Here is a 15379-nt window from a genome sequence, read left to right as displayed (position 1 = left end):
GAGGTGTGGTGTCAAACTTGAATCGCTCAGTGAAGCCATCCTCTTCAAGTTCAGCTTCAGTACACATCATTGATAGCCCTTTCCATGTACGACGACAGGTTTCATGAGTGACGAAAGCATTCTTGGTGGCAAGATTTCGAAGATGATTAACATCCACCAAGAGGCTTTTCATTTGACGCTTTAGCCAGTCATGATGCCTATCTTGTTTTTGATGAAGGGCCACAAGAAGCTCTCGGTTATTAAGAACACGAGCGCGCTTCTTGGGTCTGGAAGCAGTTGCACTATCAGTGGCTTCAGTTGAAGCAGGGTGTGGCGCACGTGTAGTGCCAGCCAAAGGATACACCCTGGAGATGGCTTCAACACCTTCATCGTTTTGAGTGAAGCTCTGGTGTTCTGCATTCTGAAGACACAAAGGTTTCTTGGCAGGCTCAGGATATATAGCTTCAGCAGAGGTATCCACATCTGGCAAGAAGATCCGATGGTTGCGAGCTGAGGGCTGATATGAGATCGCAGAGTGAAGCTTGATCAGTCTCATTACCCAAGGAGCATAGAACTTTAAACTAAACAGATCTGAGCCTGATGCAGCGAGTTGGCGTATGAAGAAATCCTGTGCATTGAAGCATTTGCCATGAAGGATACAGAATATCAGAGTCTTCATTGCACCCTCGATCTTGGCATTTGGAGAGTGCCCTTTAATAGGCCAGAGAGTCCGCCGGATAATGTGATAGATGGTTCTGGGCAGGTACTCAAAGTCTTCAACGAAGAACTCTGTTGGATAAGGAGCATCATGGGGCAATGGCTTTATCATGGAGAGCATCTAACTCATATTTGGTTCAGGCCTCTGGAATATGCTCTCAAGAGCTTCAGTGTGTAGTGGACAGCCTTCCTCGAAGAGTTCGCCAGGAGTGGGCAGGCCGGTGAGCTCAATGATGTTGAATGCATTGGCTTCGTGATGGACATTGCCGGTCATCCACTCCAGGGCCCAAGTCTTCGGATCTCTGTTGTATCCTTTGATGTGTAGGGTGGCATAGAATTGCAACAGAAGCTCTTCATTCCAGTGCTCTTCATCAATTATAAACTACAGCAGACCCGCTTGCTTGAAGCAATCCAGCGCTTCCTCTAAGTAGGGCTTGTGCGGGAAGATGCGACCTTGGTTGTATAGGATGCATGAATAGTAGCTGCGCTGAGGATAGCTCCAGAACCTATCTGATGAAATCCTTTCCCTTGAATAGGGGTTCTTGGAGATGTTGAAGAACGTATTGTCTGCCTTGAAGCTATTGATGTCAAAGGAGCCAGGTGCTGATGCAGGACCTGGGAACCTTGGCAGCCTTGGGACTGGCTTCTGGACATGAGGCCTGTGCTCAACATGGTAATCAAATTGAGGACCTGCAGCAGACTCAGGAACATAGGTGTCTGGATCGGTAGCTTCGCTGTCTGCTGAAGCTTTTGGTGGGGAGGGCTCCACATTGGCTTCAGTGTTGGTTGTGGCAGCCTCAACATTTTCAGCCTCCGCTTGACTAGCTGGAGGGTCAGTCACAAGCACGTTCTCCTGGAGAACTGCTTCTTGGTGGAGCATAGGAGTAGGCTCTTGTGGTGCGTCTTCTGCGGCTGATGCAGGCGGAATGTCTTCAGCATAGACTTGAGGCCTTGGACCTTTGCGAAGCCTGCGGAATGCAGACGACGCCTGTGGGGTTGGAGTGGGCTGGGCCTCATTGTCTTCTTCCTCTTGAGGGCGATCCGCCCATGACGCATCTTGTGCAATTGGCGTCAGAGGACGACCAATGCTGATGAGCTCGCTTTGTTCATACTAAGGAAGGGATGCATCATCTTGTACATTGTCCTGATGACCAATGTCTTCAGCAGCAATGGGGTCGGCTGCTGGTATGTCTTCAGCTTCAGGAGCCTCTGTGGAAGCAGGCTCATGAACTGTCAGTTGCCGTTCTGCGTTGGGGTGAGCCATAGAGATAGGTTCAACTATCAAGGGCTCTGTGGGAGCAGCCCGAGATTTCTTGATCTTTCGCTTCTTCTTGCTGGGGGCAGTAGGAGAGGCTTCAGAGCTTTTCCTCTTCCTGGCTTCAGCCTCAGCAGTTCTGGTCTTCTTGAGCTCTGAAGCTGTTGACCGGCTCTTTGGCTTTGAGCCAGTCGTTGCAGCTGGGAAGACAATTGGAACTGCTTCTTGCCTAGGTGCCTCTGGTTCAGCCATAGCAGGCTTCTTCTTCTTCTTCGCGGCCATCTTGGGGTCGATGCCAGGACGCCCAAGTGCCTTGCGCTTCTCAGCCTCATAGTAGGCTTGTACACATCTTTCAGCCAGAGACTTCATCCGCTCACGTGAGCCCTGAGCTTCTGCACGCTTCTTCAGAAAATTTTCCTTGAGCTCATACAACATGGTCTTGAAGCTCTTCACTTCTTGCACGCTGAGCTTGGCCATATTCTACTTGAACTGAGCCTTTTCATGATCAATTTTCTGCTTCAGTTCAACAATGCGCTGGGCAATGGCAAGTTCTGAAGCAATTGCGCCTTGGAAGGCGACGCTGAGGCCAATAGGCAGTTGCAGATCTTCGAAGCTGATGTTTGGTGTGGCAAACAATTCATCGATGAAGTTGTGGATGATGGCGACATCAAAGAGAGGCAAATTGTTGAAGATTTCAGCTTCTTCTTTGCTCTTGATGAGCTGCTCTAGAGCGTCATCTCCAAGATCTTCATCACTTGACAGATCAATGGCTTCGCTGCGCAGAATGGCAGCAGCTGTGAGCTCTTTGCCGGTGTGTTGCTGAGGCACCTTGGCCTTCTGGGGCTTGGAGACGCGGGATACGTCTTCAGACTGCACACTGTCTTCAGGTGGTGAAGTTGCCAATGGCTTCGCCCTTGAGATTTTTTATGAAGGGGCTGGCTTTGAAGCTTTTGGCTTCTTCGACTGCTTTGGCTTCGGTACAGCAGGAGCTTCATCAGACTCAGAGTCAGCTGGAGGGTCATTCACGGCAGTCCCTTGGACTAAGATGCGGGTGATGAGGCCCTCAAGATTGGCATACGGACCGATGATATTGGGTTCTGCGTAGCGTGTGCCATCTGCCCTTGGTGCTAAGGGACCAGGGTTGAATTCTAACCCCAACTTCTTCTTGTTCTGCTTCGCTGATTGTTGGGCAAACTGGAAGTTGCACTTGAATAGATTGTCGTCACGACACCAGAGTAGTGACGACGGATGTGCATCATCAGGCTATGGCCCACGAACCATGCATGGATAGAAGCTTTGGGCAATAGCTTCATCTCTGGACCTGGGTACAATGTTTTTGTATAAGATGTCTCCCCACGGTCTTTTGATGGCACTTTTCTCAGCATACTCTTGGGTTGTGAAGCGGTATTTGAACCATTGTTCAGCCCAATAGCGTCGAATCCATTGGATTCAGGTCTTGCACTGCCCATAATTCTCTTCAGGATCTGTTTTATACATTTCTGCCAGGTCTTCAGGCAGATCTTTGGAAGTTCCTTCACGTCGCTGTCTGCCCCCCTTCCTTGCTGCTGCTTCTGAAGCCATAAACTTTAACTTGAAAGGCTTCAAAACTTTCAAATGCTTCAAAGGCTTTCATTTGCTGGACCAACAGGAACTGGCTTCCGGAGAATTTATGTGATGCTGTAGGAATTCTGCAAATGAATGCAGACTATGAGAACCGAAGGATTCTCCCACGGACATGTACCTGTGACAGCATTAAGGTGCGAGGGAAGGGGAAGAGGTCATATGCATTCTCAGAAGGTTTTGAAGATTAATCAGTTTAGAAGACATTGACCTCATTGTGCGAAGACATTCACTCATAGAGAAGAAGTTGGTTCCAGATTTGTACGAACCCACAGATCAGTACAAGTGAGGAATCTAACTACTTCATGAAGCACAAGTGAATATACTAGGCATGTTATGAGATGCAGATTGAGAGATCTAACTTGTGTGAAGATAAACTTCTTATGGTAGAAAGTGACAGAACCATGAGATCAAAAGGGGCTGTAAAAAGAAGTTTTATTTACCACACTTGGAACTGCTAGACGGAAGTGGGAGATGATGCCGAGCAGTTCAGTCCTCCGTGCCCTAACTTGGCGACGGAAGACACCTACGGCGACGGCGGAGAGAACAATGACCGCGGTCGGTGTGAGGACGGCGTCGGAGAGGTTGCGGCAGCGAAGCGCTTCGTCGCCGGCGTCGTCGAGAGCTAGCGGTGGCGCTAGGGTTCATGCGAGGGTGGAAGAAGGAGATAATGACCGCGGTAAGTGTGAATTTATAGGCACAGGGGCGGCACTGTGCTATTACACAGGTGCCCCTGGCGATTCGCATCTGAGGAACGCGTGGCTTGTTTGCGGAAGTTTGGGGTTTGTTCCATGTCCCACGCACGCCTGGATTGTCGGGCGCTCGTTCATGCTTCTCCGGATTTTATGTGGAGGAATGAGCATTGAAAATGGACTTTATGGTTGTCTCTATATCTTTTGCTAACAAGGACGTAGTGAAGACATTCGACAGTTTCAATAGAATGCATATGACTTGGAGAGATAGAATTTGAGATAGAAAGCATAGAGAGATTAGGGTCCGATCACATTCACTTAGTTCAAAAGATTCAACCAAGAAGACATAGCTATAAGTGAGTGCTGTAGAGGACAGAACACTAGTATGTATACATCTATATAATCAACATAGTGAAGATAATCATGAAGACATGTTGAGTTCGAAGCCAAACCATATGTGAAGATATTGCAAGGTAACGCCATGAGTGAAACACTTCAAAATAGAACATTTGGTGGTGGCGTTACCCACCATATAGGAAGTATTAGACCCAGACACGGCGCACAATTATCGTGGCGCTCCGAAGTCAAATTCCACATTAATGTATTCACACTTAGAATGTATGTCTTTATTGACTGAAGATATACTTTACTTTGTGCGTTGCACATCTAAGTCATCATATGCATAAGTGTTAGGATGTGTGCCTGATCACAGGACATTTGAGGATTCCAGGATATTTAGCTCACACCGTAACTTGCAAAATCTCTTCTCATCCAAGGGCTTGGTGAAGATATTTGCCAAATGTTCTTCAGTGTTGACGTGTATGATATCAATGTCTTCCTTCACAACATGATCTCTGAGAAAGTGATGACGAATTTCAATGTGCTTTGTCTTTGAGTGCTGAACTGGGTTGTTGGCAATCTTGATGGCACTTTCGTTGTCGCAGTAAAGTGGTACTTGCTTCAGATGAATGCCATAATCCTTGAGTGTTTGCTTCATCCACAGAAGCTGAGCGCAGCAAGATCCAGCAGCAATGTATTCAGATTCAGCAGTGGAGAGAGATACACAGTTCTGCTTCTTTGAAGACCAACATACACGTGATCGTCCCAGAAAGTGACATGTGCCTGATGTAGACTTGTGATCAACTTTGTCACCAGCATAATCAGCATCCGAAAATCCAACCAAATCAAACTCTGAGCCCTTTGGATACCATAATCCTAGAGTTGGGGTGTGAGCCAAATATCGAAGAATTCGCTTCACAGCTAAGTGATGCGACTCCTTTGGTGCCGCTTGAAATCGAGCACACATGCAAACACTAAGCATAATATCTGGCCTAGATGCACATAAATAAAGCAAAGAACCAATCATGGAGCGGTATACCTTTTGATCGAACTCTTTACCATTGTCGTCAGGACCTAGATGATGTTTGGCTGGCATTGGTGTTGTGAAGCCTTTGCAGTCTTGCATACCGAACTTCTTCAGGCAATCTTTGAGATACTTCTCTTGAGATATGAAGATGCCATTGCGTTGTTGTCGTATTTGAAGACCAAGGAAGAACTTCAGCTCCCCCATCATGGACATCTGATATTGCTCTTGCATCATATATCCAAACTCTTCACTGTACTTCTGATTGGTGCAGCCGAAGATAATGTCATCCACATATATTTGGCACACAAACAGTTCACCATCATATGTCTTCGTGAAAAGAGTGGGATCCAGGGAACCAGGTATGAAGCCTTTGCTCTTCAGGAAGTATTTGAGTGTGTCATACCAGGCCCTAGGGGCTTGTTTGAGGCCATACAATGCCTTGTTGAGCTTGCATACCATGTCAGGATGTTTTGGATTTTGAAAGCCAGGCGGTTGTGCAACATACACTTCTTCTTCAATCTTGCCATTGAGAAAGGCACTTTTCACATCCATTTGATATAGAAAAGTATGTTATGATGATTTGCATAGGCCAGCAGAATGCGTATGGCTTCAAGCCTAGCCACGGGAGCAAAGGTTTCATCGAAGTCAATGCCTTCCACTTGAGTATATCCTTGAGCAACGAGACGAGCTTTGTTTCTGACAACTTGACCATGCTCGTATTGTTTATTGCGGTATATCCATTTGGTGCCTATTATGTTGTGCTTCCGTGGATCAGGACGCTTAACCAGTTCCCATATATTATTCAGCTCAAACTATTGAAGCTCTTCTTGCATAGCTTGAATCTATTCAGGTTCCATGAAGGCTTCTTCAACTTTCTTGGGTTCTGATATTGAGACGAATGCGAAGTGCCCACAGAAATTTTCTAGCTGAGTTGCCCTTGGGACTAGTTGAGACGAGTGAGTGGACCAGGTGCATTGATGCTGTCAATTATTCTGTCAATCTGCACTTCATGGGCAACATGAGGATGTACAGGGCGAAGACTTTGCTCTTGCTGATCTGTGTTGTTGTTGGGAGGAATGTCTTCAGGCTGAGCATTGTCTTCATGTTGATCAGGTGCTGAGATGATAAGTTCTTCTTCAGGATGAGCTTCAGAAGGTATAATCTCTCCAGTTCCCATTAGCTTGATTGATTCACTAGCTGGAATCTCATCTAGCACATTTGGCAGTTGCTCTCTTTGTGAACCATTTGTCTCATCGAACCGCACATCCACTGTTTCAACCACTTTGTAATGAAAGAGATTGAAGACTCTGTAGGAGTGCGAATCCTTTCCATATCCAAGCATAAAGCCCTCATGTGCTTTTGGTGCAAACTTTGAGGTGTGGTGTGGGTCCTTGATCCAACACCTTGCGCCAAATACTCTGAAGTAACTGACATTTGGCTTCTTGCCAGTTAGGAGTTCATAAGATGTCTTGTTCAGAAGCTTGTGAAGATAAACACGATTGATTGTATGGCATGCAGTGTCAATGGCTTCAGTCCAGAATTTTCTTGGAGTCTTGTATTCATCTAGCATTGTTCTGGCCATCTTAATGAGTGTTCTGTTCTTGTGTTCGACAACGCCATTCTGCTGTGGCGTGTACGGAGCTGAGAATTCATGTGAGATGCCCAAGGTATCAAGATATGTATCAAGGCCAGTGTTCTTGAATTCAGTGCCATTGTCACTTCTGATGTGTTTTATCTTGGCGCCAAAATTGTTCATAGCACGATTGGCGAAGCGTCTGAAGACATCCTGCACTTCAGTCTTGTAAAGGATTATGTGCTCCCAAGTATATCTAGAGTAATCATCAACAATGACGAAGCCATAGAGGCAAGCAGTAGTAGTAAAAGTTGAGTAGTGAGTGGGGCTGAAAAGATCCATGTGGAGCAGTTCAAAGGGTTGAGTAGTAGTCATGATTGTCTTCGAAGGATGTTTTGCCCTTGTCATCTTCCCTGCTTCAAAGGCACCGCATAAGTGATCTTTCTTGAACTTGACGCCCTCGATGCCTATGACATGCTTCTTCTTCGCAAGGGTGTGGAGGTTCCTCATGCCAGCATGCCCAAGCCTCCGATGCCAAAGCCAGCATTCTAAAGCTTTTGCAAGAAGACATACTGCAAGTTGTGGCCCTGCTGAGAAATCTACCACGTACAAATCATCTTTTCGATACCCTTCAAACACTAGAGACTTGTCAGATTCCATTAGTACTAGGCAACGATATTTTCCAAACATTACGATCATGTTCAAATCGCAAAGCATTGAGACAGACATTAAGTTGAAGCCAAGGGATTCAACAAGCATGACTTTATCCATGTGTTGATCCTTTGAGATTGCAACTCTACCTAGACCCAATACCTTACTTTTACCAGTGTCAGCAAATGTGATGTGACTCTTGTCAGATGGACGTAAGGTTGAGTCCATAAGAAGGCTTCTTTTGCCATTCATGTGATTTGTACACCCACTGTCAATAATCCATTCTGAAGACTTTGAAGACGCTGGTGTCGTACCCTACAGTGCAGTTAGGGGGATAGGCTTCACGAAGAGAATTGTGAAGCAAAAACATTTGACGAACCAGTGGGTTATGAAAACTTAGTTCTAGATTAGGACTAATAGGGAGAGTAGCATGCGATTCAGGAACGAAGTACATAATGATGCCATTCGGGCATTTTATCTTGCACCCTACAAGATTTTTAAGGTCCCCAGCAATAGCGTCAGAAGATTTTGTTTTTCTGCTGGAGACCTTTCCCTGCAAAAGAGAGTTAAGCTTTCTTAACCACCCACATCTTCAAGGGTGGCTTAGAATCAATAAGTCTAAGTGCAGCATCTGAGAATTTTGGCTTTGAAGCCTTAGCAAACAGTCCTGCAGGTGGACAATAATACTCATAGGAATAAGCAGAATAATTTTTGGTCATATGAACATGACGGTTCGATGAACCGCTCTCATATTCATATGCCTGAGTATGGTTTCCCTGCAAAACATTTGCGTTAGTGTGACTCAGGTGAGTCCTCTGTTTGTATGAAGCCTTTGGACCGTATGAAGCCTTTGGTCTGAGGTTTGTCTTCTTCAAGTGAGGTGTCATGAAGACATTCACGGGAAGATTTTCCAGACACTTTTTCGGAACCCAGATCTTCTTCATAGGCGGTCCATTCCTGCAGTTAGTACCAATGTACCTGGCAAACACTTCACCATTCTGATTCTTAAACAGTTCATAGTTTGCATCAAAGGATTCATCAATAATAATGGGGTTAGCACATGTGAAGCCAGATAAATTGGATGGATCTGCTGAAGGTTCCTTTGCAGCAACCCATGTGGTTTTGGGGTACTGCTCAGGTTTCCAGTAAGAGCCATCTGCATTTATTTTCCTTATGAACCCAACACCCTCTTTCCTAGGGTTTCGGTTCAGAATCTACTTCTTGAGGCCATCACATAATGTCTGATGTCCTTTAAGAATTTTGTACATCCCTGTTTCAAGCAATGTCTTCAACCTAGCATTCTCATCAGCAATAGCAGTGGTATCCTCAGCAGAGGGGTTAGTTACCACATCAACAGTTGAAGATATTGCAACAACAGTAGCAGTGGAACATTCAGCAACAGAAGTAGCATTATCACACTCAATGCATTTAAGACATGGTGGTTCAAATCCTTCCTGAGCGGAACTGATCTGTTCGGCGCGAAGTGATTCGTTTTCCTTTTGAAGATCTTCATGAGCCGCTCTCAATTTCTCAAGTTCTTTCTTCCTTTGAAGATAATCATAGGAAAGCTTTTCATGAGTTGTTGAGAGAGTATCAAGACGATCTTCAAGTTCCTGATACTTAACATGAAGATTTTTTATGTCTTTAATTAAGGATTCAGATCGAGTCATTTCAGCACCCAACAGATCATCGCTTCTGTCTAACAGTTTTTGAATATGTTCCATAGCTTTCTGTTGTTCAGTTGCAATTTTAGCAAGTTTTTTGTAGCTGGGTTTTGAATCATAGTCAGAGTCATCGTCACTAGATGTTTGATAGCGAGTAGTGTGTGTGTTTACCTTGGCACAGCGTGCCATGAAGCAGTAGGTAGGAGTGGAGTCATTCTTGTCATTTGCATCAGTGTCGGTGATGAAGTCATTGTCTTCAGTGTTGAAGATGGACTTGGCGATGTATGCTGTAGCCAGACTCGCAATGCTAGAATCAGACTCCTCCTCAGATTCCACCTCTGCCTCCTCAGAAGCGGACTCCTCCTCTAAATCCATTTCCTTGCCAACAAACGCGCGTGCCTTGCCAGATGAGCTCTTCTTGTGTGATGAAGACTTTGAGGAAGACTTGGAAGAAGACTTTGAGTATTTCTTCTTCTTCTTGTCGTCAGAATCATATTCCTTGCTCTTCTTCTTCCTTCTGTTCTCATTGTCCCACTGTGGACACTCAGAGATGAAGTGTCCAGTTTTCTTGCACTTGTGACATGTTTTCTTCTTGTAGTCATGAGCAGAAGCTTCATCATTCCTTGAGCTTGATCGCGAAGATTTTCTGAAGCCTTTCTTCTTGGTGAATTTTTGGAACTTCTTCACTAGCATTGCAAGTTCCCTTCCAATGTCTTCAGGATCATCAGAACTGCTGTCAGATTCTTCTTCAGATGAGGAAACAGCTTTTGCCTTCAAGGCACGAGTTCACCCATAGTTTGCACCGTAGATATCTCTTTTCTCAGAAAGCTGGAACTCATGTGTGTTGAGCCTCTCAAGTATGTCAGACGGATCGAGTGTCTTGAAATCAGGACGTTCTTGAATCATCAGGGCTAGGATGTCAAACGAACTATCAAGTGATCTCAGCAGCGTCTTGACGATTTCATGTTTGGTGATCTCAGTGGCGCCGAGGGCTTGAAGTTCATTTGTGATGTCAGTCAGCCGGTCAAATGTGTGATGGACATTCTCATTGTCATTTCGCTTGAAGCGGTTGAAGAGGTTGCGAAGAACACTGATTCTCTGAGCTCTCTGGGTTGAGATGCCTTCATTGACCTTGGAGAGCTAGTCCCAGACCAGCTTAGATGTCTTCAAGGCACTCACACGGCCATACTATCCTTTTGTCAGATGACCACAGATGATATTTTTGGCAGTAGAGTCCAGTTGAGTGAACTTCTTGACATCAGCAGCAGCGACACCTTCTCCAGCCTTGGGAACGCCGTTCTCGACGACATACCATAGGTCGACGTCAATGGCTTCAAGATGCATGCGCATCTTATTCTTCCAGTAGGGATATTCAGTTCCATCGAAGACGGGGCACGCAGCGGAGACTTTGATTATCCCTGCAGTCGACATAGCTAAAACTCCAGGTGGTTAAACCAAATCACACAGAACAAGGGAGCACCTCGCTCTAATACCAATTGAAAGTGCGTTATATCGACTAGAGGGGGGTGAATAGGCGATTTTTATGGAAGTCTTCAAAACGTGGGAGTTATGAAGACAAACAACGAAGATTTTGCCTATTACTATGCAGCGGAAGTTAGATTACACTAGGCAAGCCATGGTCAAGTATTCAATAGAGTGAAAGCACAAAGAAAAACAGCTGCAGTGTAATAAGGATTAGGTAGGAAGAAGTTATGAAGCCAAACAGATCATACATTCACGTTGTAAAGACAAAAGATATAGCAAGCATGCAATGGCTTCACAATGAGTAACAGTAAGAAAAAGGAAGTGAAGATGAAACCCGTGACTTGTTGAAGACAATGATGTGTTGGACCAGTTCCAGTTGCTGTGACAACTGTACGTCTGGTTGGAGCGGCTAGGTATTTAAACCTCAGGACACACAGTCCCTGACACCCAGTCCTGAACACGCAGCTCAGGACACCAAGTCCTCACCGTATTCTCCTTGAGCTAAGGTCACATAGTCCTCGCCCAATCACTCTGGTAAGTCTTCAAGGTAGACTCCCAAACCTTCATAGACTTCGTTCACTGGCAATCCACAATGTCTCTTGGATGCTCTAAACGTGACGCCTAACTGTCTGGAGGATTCACAGTCCTCAAGTGTAATAAGTCTTCAGATCACACAGACAAGAAGACTTAAGTGATGCCCAATGTTCTCTGGCTCTGGGTGGTTAGGGCTTTTCTCCTCGCTAGGAATTTTCTCTCAAAGGCTTCGAGGTGGGATGCTCTCAAACGACAAAAGCCGTGCACTGAAATCTGAGCAGCCAACCGTTTATGGTTGTAGGGGGTGGGCTATTTATAGCCACTTGGCAACCCGACCTGATTTGTCCGAAATGACCCTGGGTCACTAAGGAACTGACACGTGTCTCAACGGTCAGATTTCAAACTCTCATGGCAACTTTACTTGGGCTACAAGCAAAGCTGACTTGTCCGGCTCTGGACAAGATTCGCTCTCATTGTCTTCACTCGAAGACATAGGTTTTTGGTTTAGGCATCACTTCAGTCATTCTGACTGGTTCTCCTGGACCCCACTTAACAGTACGGTGGTTCCTATGACTCAAGACAAAAGGAAAAGAACTATGAAAGATCTAAGTCTTCGAGCTCCATAGGCTTCATAACGTGTCTTCTTTTGTCATAGTCTTCAATGTGAATATCTTCATATACCACCTTTGGCTTCAATGTCTTCATACATTTTTAGGGGTCATCTCTGGTAGCAAAACCAAATCAATGAGGGACTTCTACCTGTGTTATCCTGCAATTCTCACAAACACATTAGTCCCTCAACTAGGTTTGTCGTCAATACTCCAAAACCAACTAGGGGTGGCACTAGATGCACTTACAGTGTCTCCTTGTTTCTCTTTCAGTGTCGTATCTCTTATGCCAGGCAGAACTTTACAGAAGATAGTGAGCCAAACCATCTTGAGGACAGCGAGATGACCCCAAGGTCCTGTCTTGATGAAGACAGTGAGTTGAAGCTACTCAACAGCAGGTGTGAGACAACCTCTATGTAGTCGTTGCCCCAATCAGTTCGACTTCTTCAGTCTCAACTTAAAGCGGAAAGGCTTGCTTCAGCTCAGCTCCGACTTGAAGTCAAATATCCAATGAAGATGTCAGAGGACTGCCGTGCGCACTATGGTGCCATACAGCTAGGGATGGAGCATCTATCGTTGACACAACTGAGGTCTCATCAGCTTGTTCAGCTGCTTGCAGGGCCCGTCCTGGCCAGGGCTAGTGCTTTCTGAAGTGATCTTAGTTTTGTATATTCTTTTATCGGCGCGTTTATATGCACTAGTGACGATCTTTGATGCCCAATGTATGTAATCCGCGGTCACATTGCGCTTTATTATCACCGGCAGCGAACTTTGATTCCCAATGGATGTAATATGTCATAATTTCTTTATTGTATAGTATAGTCTAGGTTTATTCTTTGGTCGGTATGTTGTAATTTAGGCCGGAAGGTTCACTGGATCTCAGTTTTGTCGGTCTTCAGGCCGGCCAGTTAATCATATGGGCCAAAACATGGCCAGCTGGGCCAGATAATACCACGGACTTTTAATAGGCTAAAACCTAGATTGGGCTAGCGTTGAGCCGAAAAATTCATGGGCCAATATAGGCCGAAACTGCCTAAGGCCCATGTTGGGCCAAAATAGGACGAGGAGCTAACATGCCAAAATATATCTCGGGCCTGTTTGGCCCAATAAATTATGGGCTTTAAGCAGGCCGGTATCCACGCGGGCCATAGGCCCGAAAGTATCACGAGACATTATCAGATGGGCTGTAAGCAGGCTGGATTCAACGCGAGCTGTAATTAGGCCCAACGGTTACACGGGCCATTAACAGGCCGATAGGCCAGTTGGGTGAAACTTATCCACGAAGACTATGGGCCGTTAAGAGGCCTAAAGTTACTTCGGACAAGAAATAGCCCAATTTCTGCATGGGTCGTTAAATGGCCTAAAGTTAAACCGGGCCAACAACGTCCCAGATGCACCATGAGCCGCTAACAGGCCGAAACTATTATCAGGCCGAACTGGTAAACGGGCATTTAACAGGCTGAAATAGAAACCTATCTTTAGAATGGGACCAAAAGAAGAGTGGCCTGTTAACGGGCCTGGTCCAATATGGGCCGTAATTTGGCCAAAAACTCGGCAGGCTGTGAACGGGCCTGATCTGGTATGGGCCTCAATTTGACCCAAAACATGGCAGGCTGTTAACGGGCCAGCCCACTAGTGTCTAAAAAACATGGTGGGCCTTTAGCTGGGCCCGCCTTTTCACCGGAATGGGCCTCTGTTGGGCCGTGCCACGTGTTGACGTATCATAGGCGCCTCCTATCCAATGAGTGGATGACATCTGTCCCAACGGTGAGCCAACACGTGTTTCCTCCGGCCAATGAGAATTTTACACGTGGAAAATCCCCATTGGTCCGGGCTGTTAATGGGTTATCGGATCCAAAACCAGACCCGATAGCTTAACGGCGACCCATTACGGTCGATGCCACGTGTCAGTCACCCTTGATGAAAACACTTCTATGATGCGCGATTTATCGTCAAGGAAGTGGACACTTTCGTGATAATTTTGGTAATGTCATGGAACACTTCTACGACAACACAGGTATGACAATCTTGATTCTATCATAAAATCGTCATGGATGTACATGCATGATAGAAAAAGTGACCTACTGTGACAAACACGTATCATCACGGAGGTGTATTTTTTGTAGTGCTTTGACTTTCGAGTGCAAAACCTATGGCTTAGGGCTCGAATTTGAGGGTCCTGCGGGGCTCCTAGGGTAAGCTGGGAGTATTTCTTGGGTTTGCACACTTGTCCCGAGAATTTTGAGTACTTGTGGGTCAGAAACACACACCATATGGCAAATTTATGACCGTTTTAGTGAACACCCACTAGTACAACGAGGTGCTATACAAACGGTTTTTAACCCCTTTCCGTGACGACGTTCAGAACCGTTGCCAAGTGAGTGGCTACGATAGGGGGGTCCTTCCCACATGACGCAGAAACTGTCGGGGATAGGGAGCCATGATGCATGTAAAATACTCCCTACTCGTTTGTGCTCGCATTGCCATCGCAGTCGGTATCCTGTGGTGCTACGTTTACGATGTGCGACCCATCACATATAGTTCATGGTTGTAGAAGTAGACAATCACACACATTTACTTTTCCTTGACTGTGTGCAATTCGATGTAAGAGCGCACACAGTTGTCGCTATAAAACTATATGCGAAGCTTGAATACATCCCACACGATTCATCCGTCGTACCCGCGTCAGATGATTGACCTATCGCACATGTTCTTCTATGACCAAACGTGTGTGATGCGCACAACATCACAAACAGTCCATAATTTGGAAGCGTGTGTGATAAGGTGACTATCACAAACATTTAATAAGAAAGAATTGTATGCGATGTTGTTGTTAATCACACATGTTTTTTCTTGGCTGATCGTGTGTAGTGGAGATTGATCACACACATAGTGTATCCTAGAAATGTGTCTGATCTCCACGTCTATCGCAGACATTTCGCTTTCGCAAACTGTGTGCAGCGTAATCCCTAATTTAAAATCACATGTTTTAAATTTGAAAGTAGGCAATCACTTATTTCATATCCAACCATGTTTATAACAAATATAGAGTCAACCACAAATGCATAGTTCGATGCACAGATACATATACTGAAGAACTACGGAAGCACCAAGTAAAGAATGACGAACTACAGCTGTACTAAAGACTGTAAAGTGAGGGGCGAAAGACATTCTGGTTGCTGGAGAAGGTGAAGCAGAATGCCAATATTGTGCCCTCCTCCATGCGTAATGCGCG

The sequence above is a fragment of the Triticum urartu genome, chromosome 6 (assembly GCF_003073215.2).
Source record: "Triticum urartu cultivar G1812 chromosome 6, Tu2.1, whole genome shotgun sequence".
Classification (NCBI taxonomy): Eukaryota; Viridiplantae; Streptophyta; class Magnoliopsida; order Poales; family Poaceae; genus Triticum; species Triticum urartu.
Note: the sequence above shows the minus strand (reverse complement) of the source record.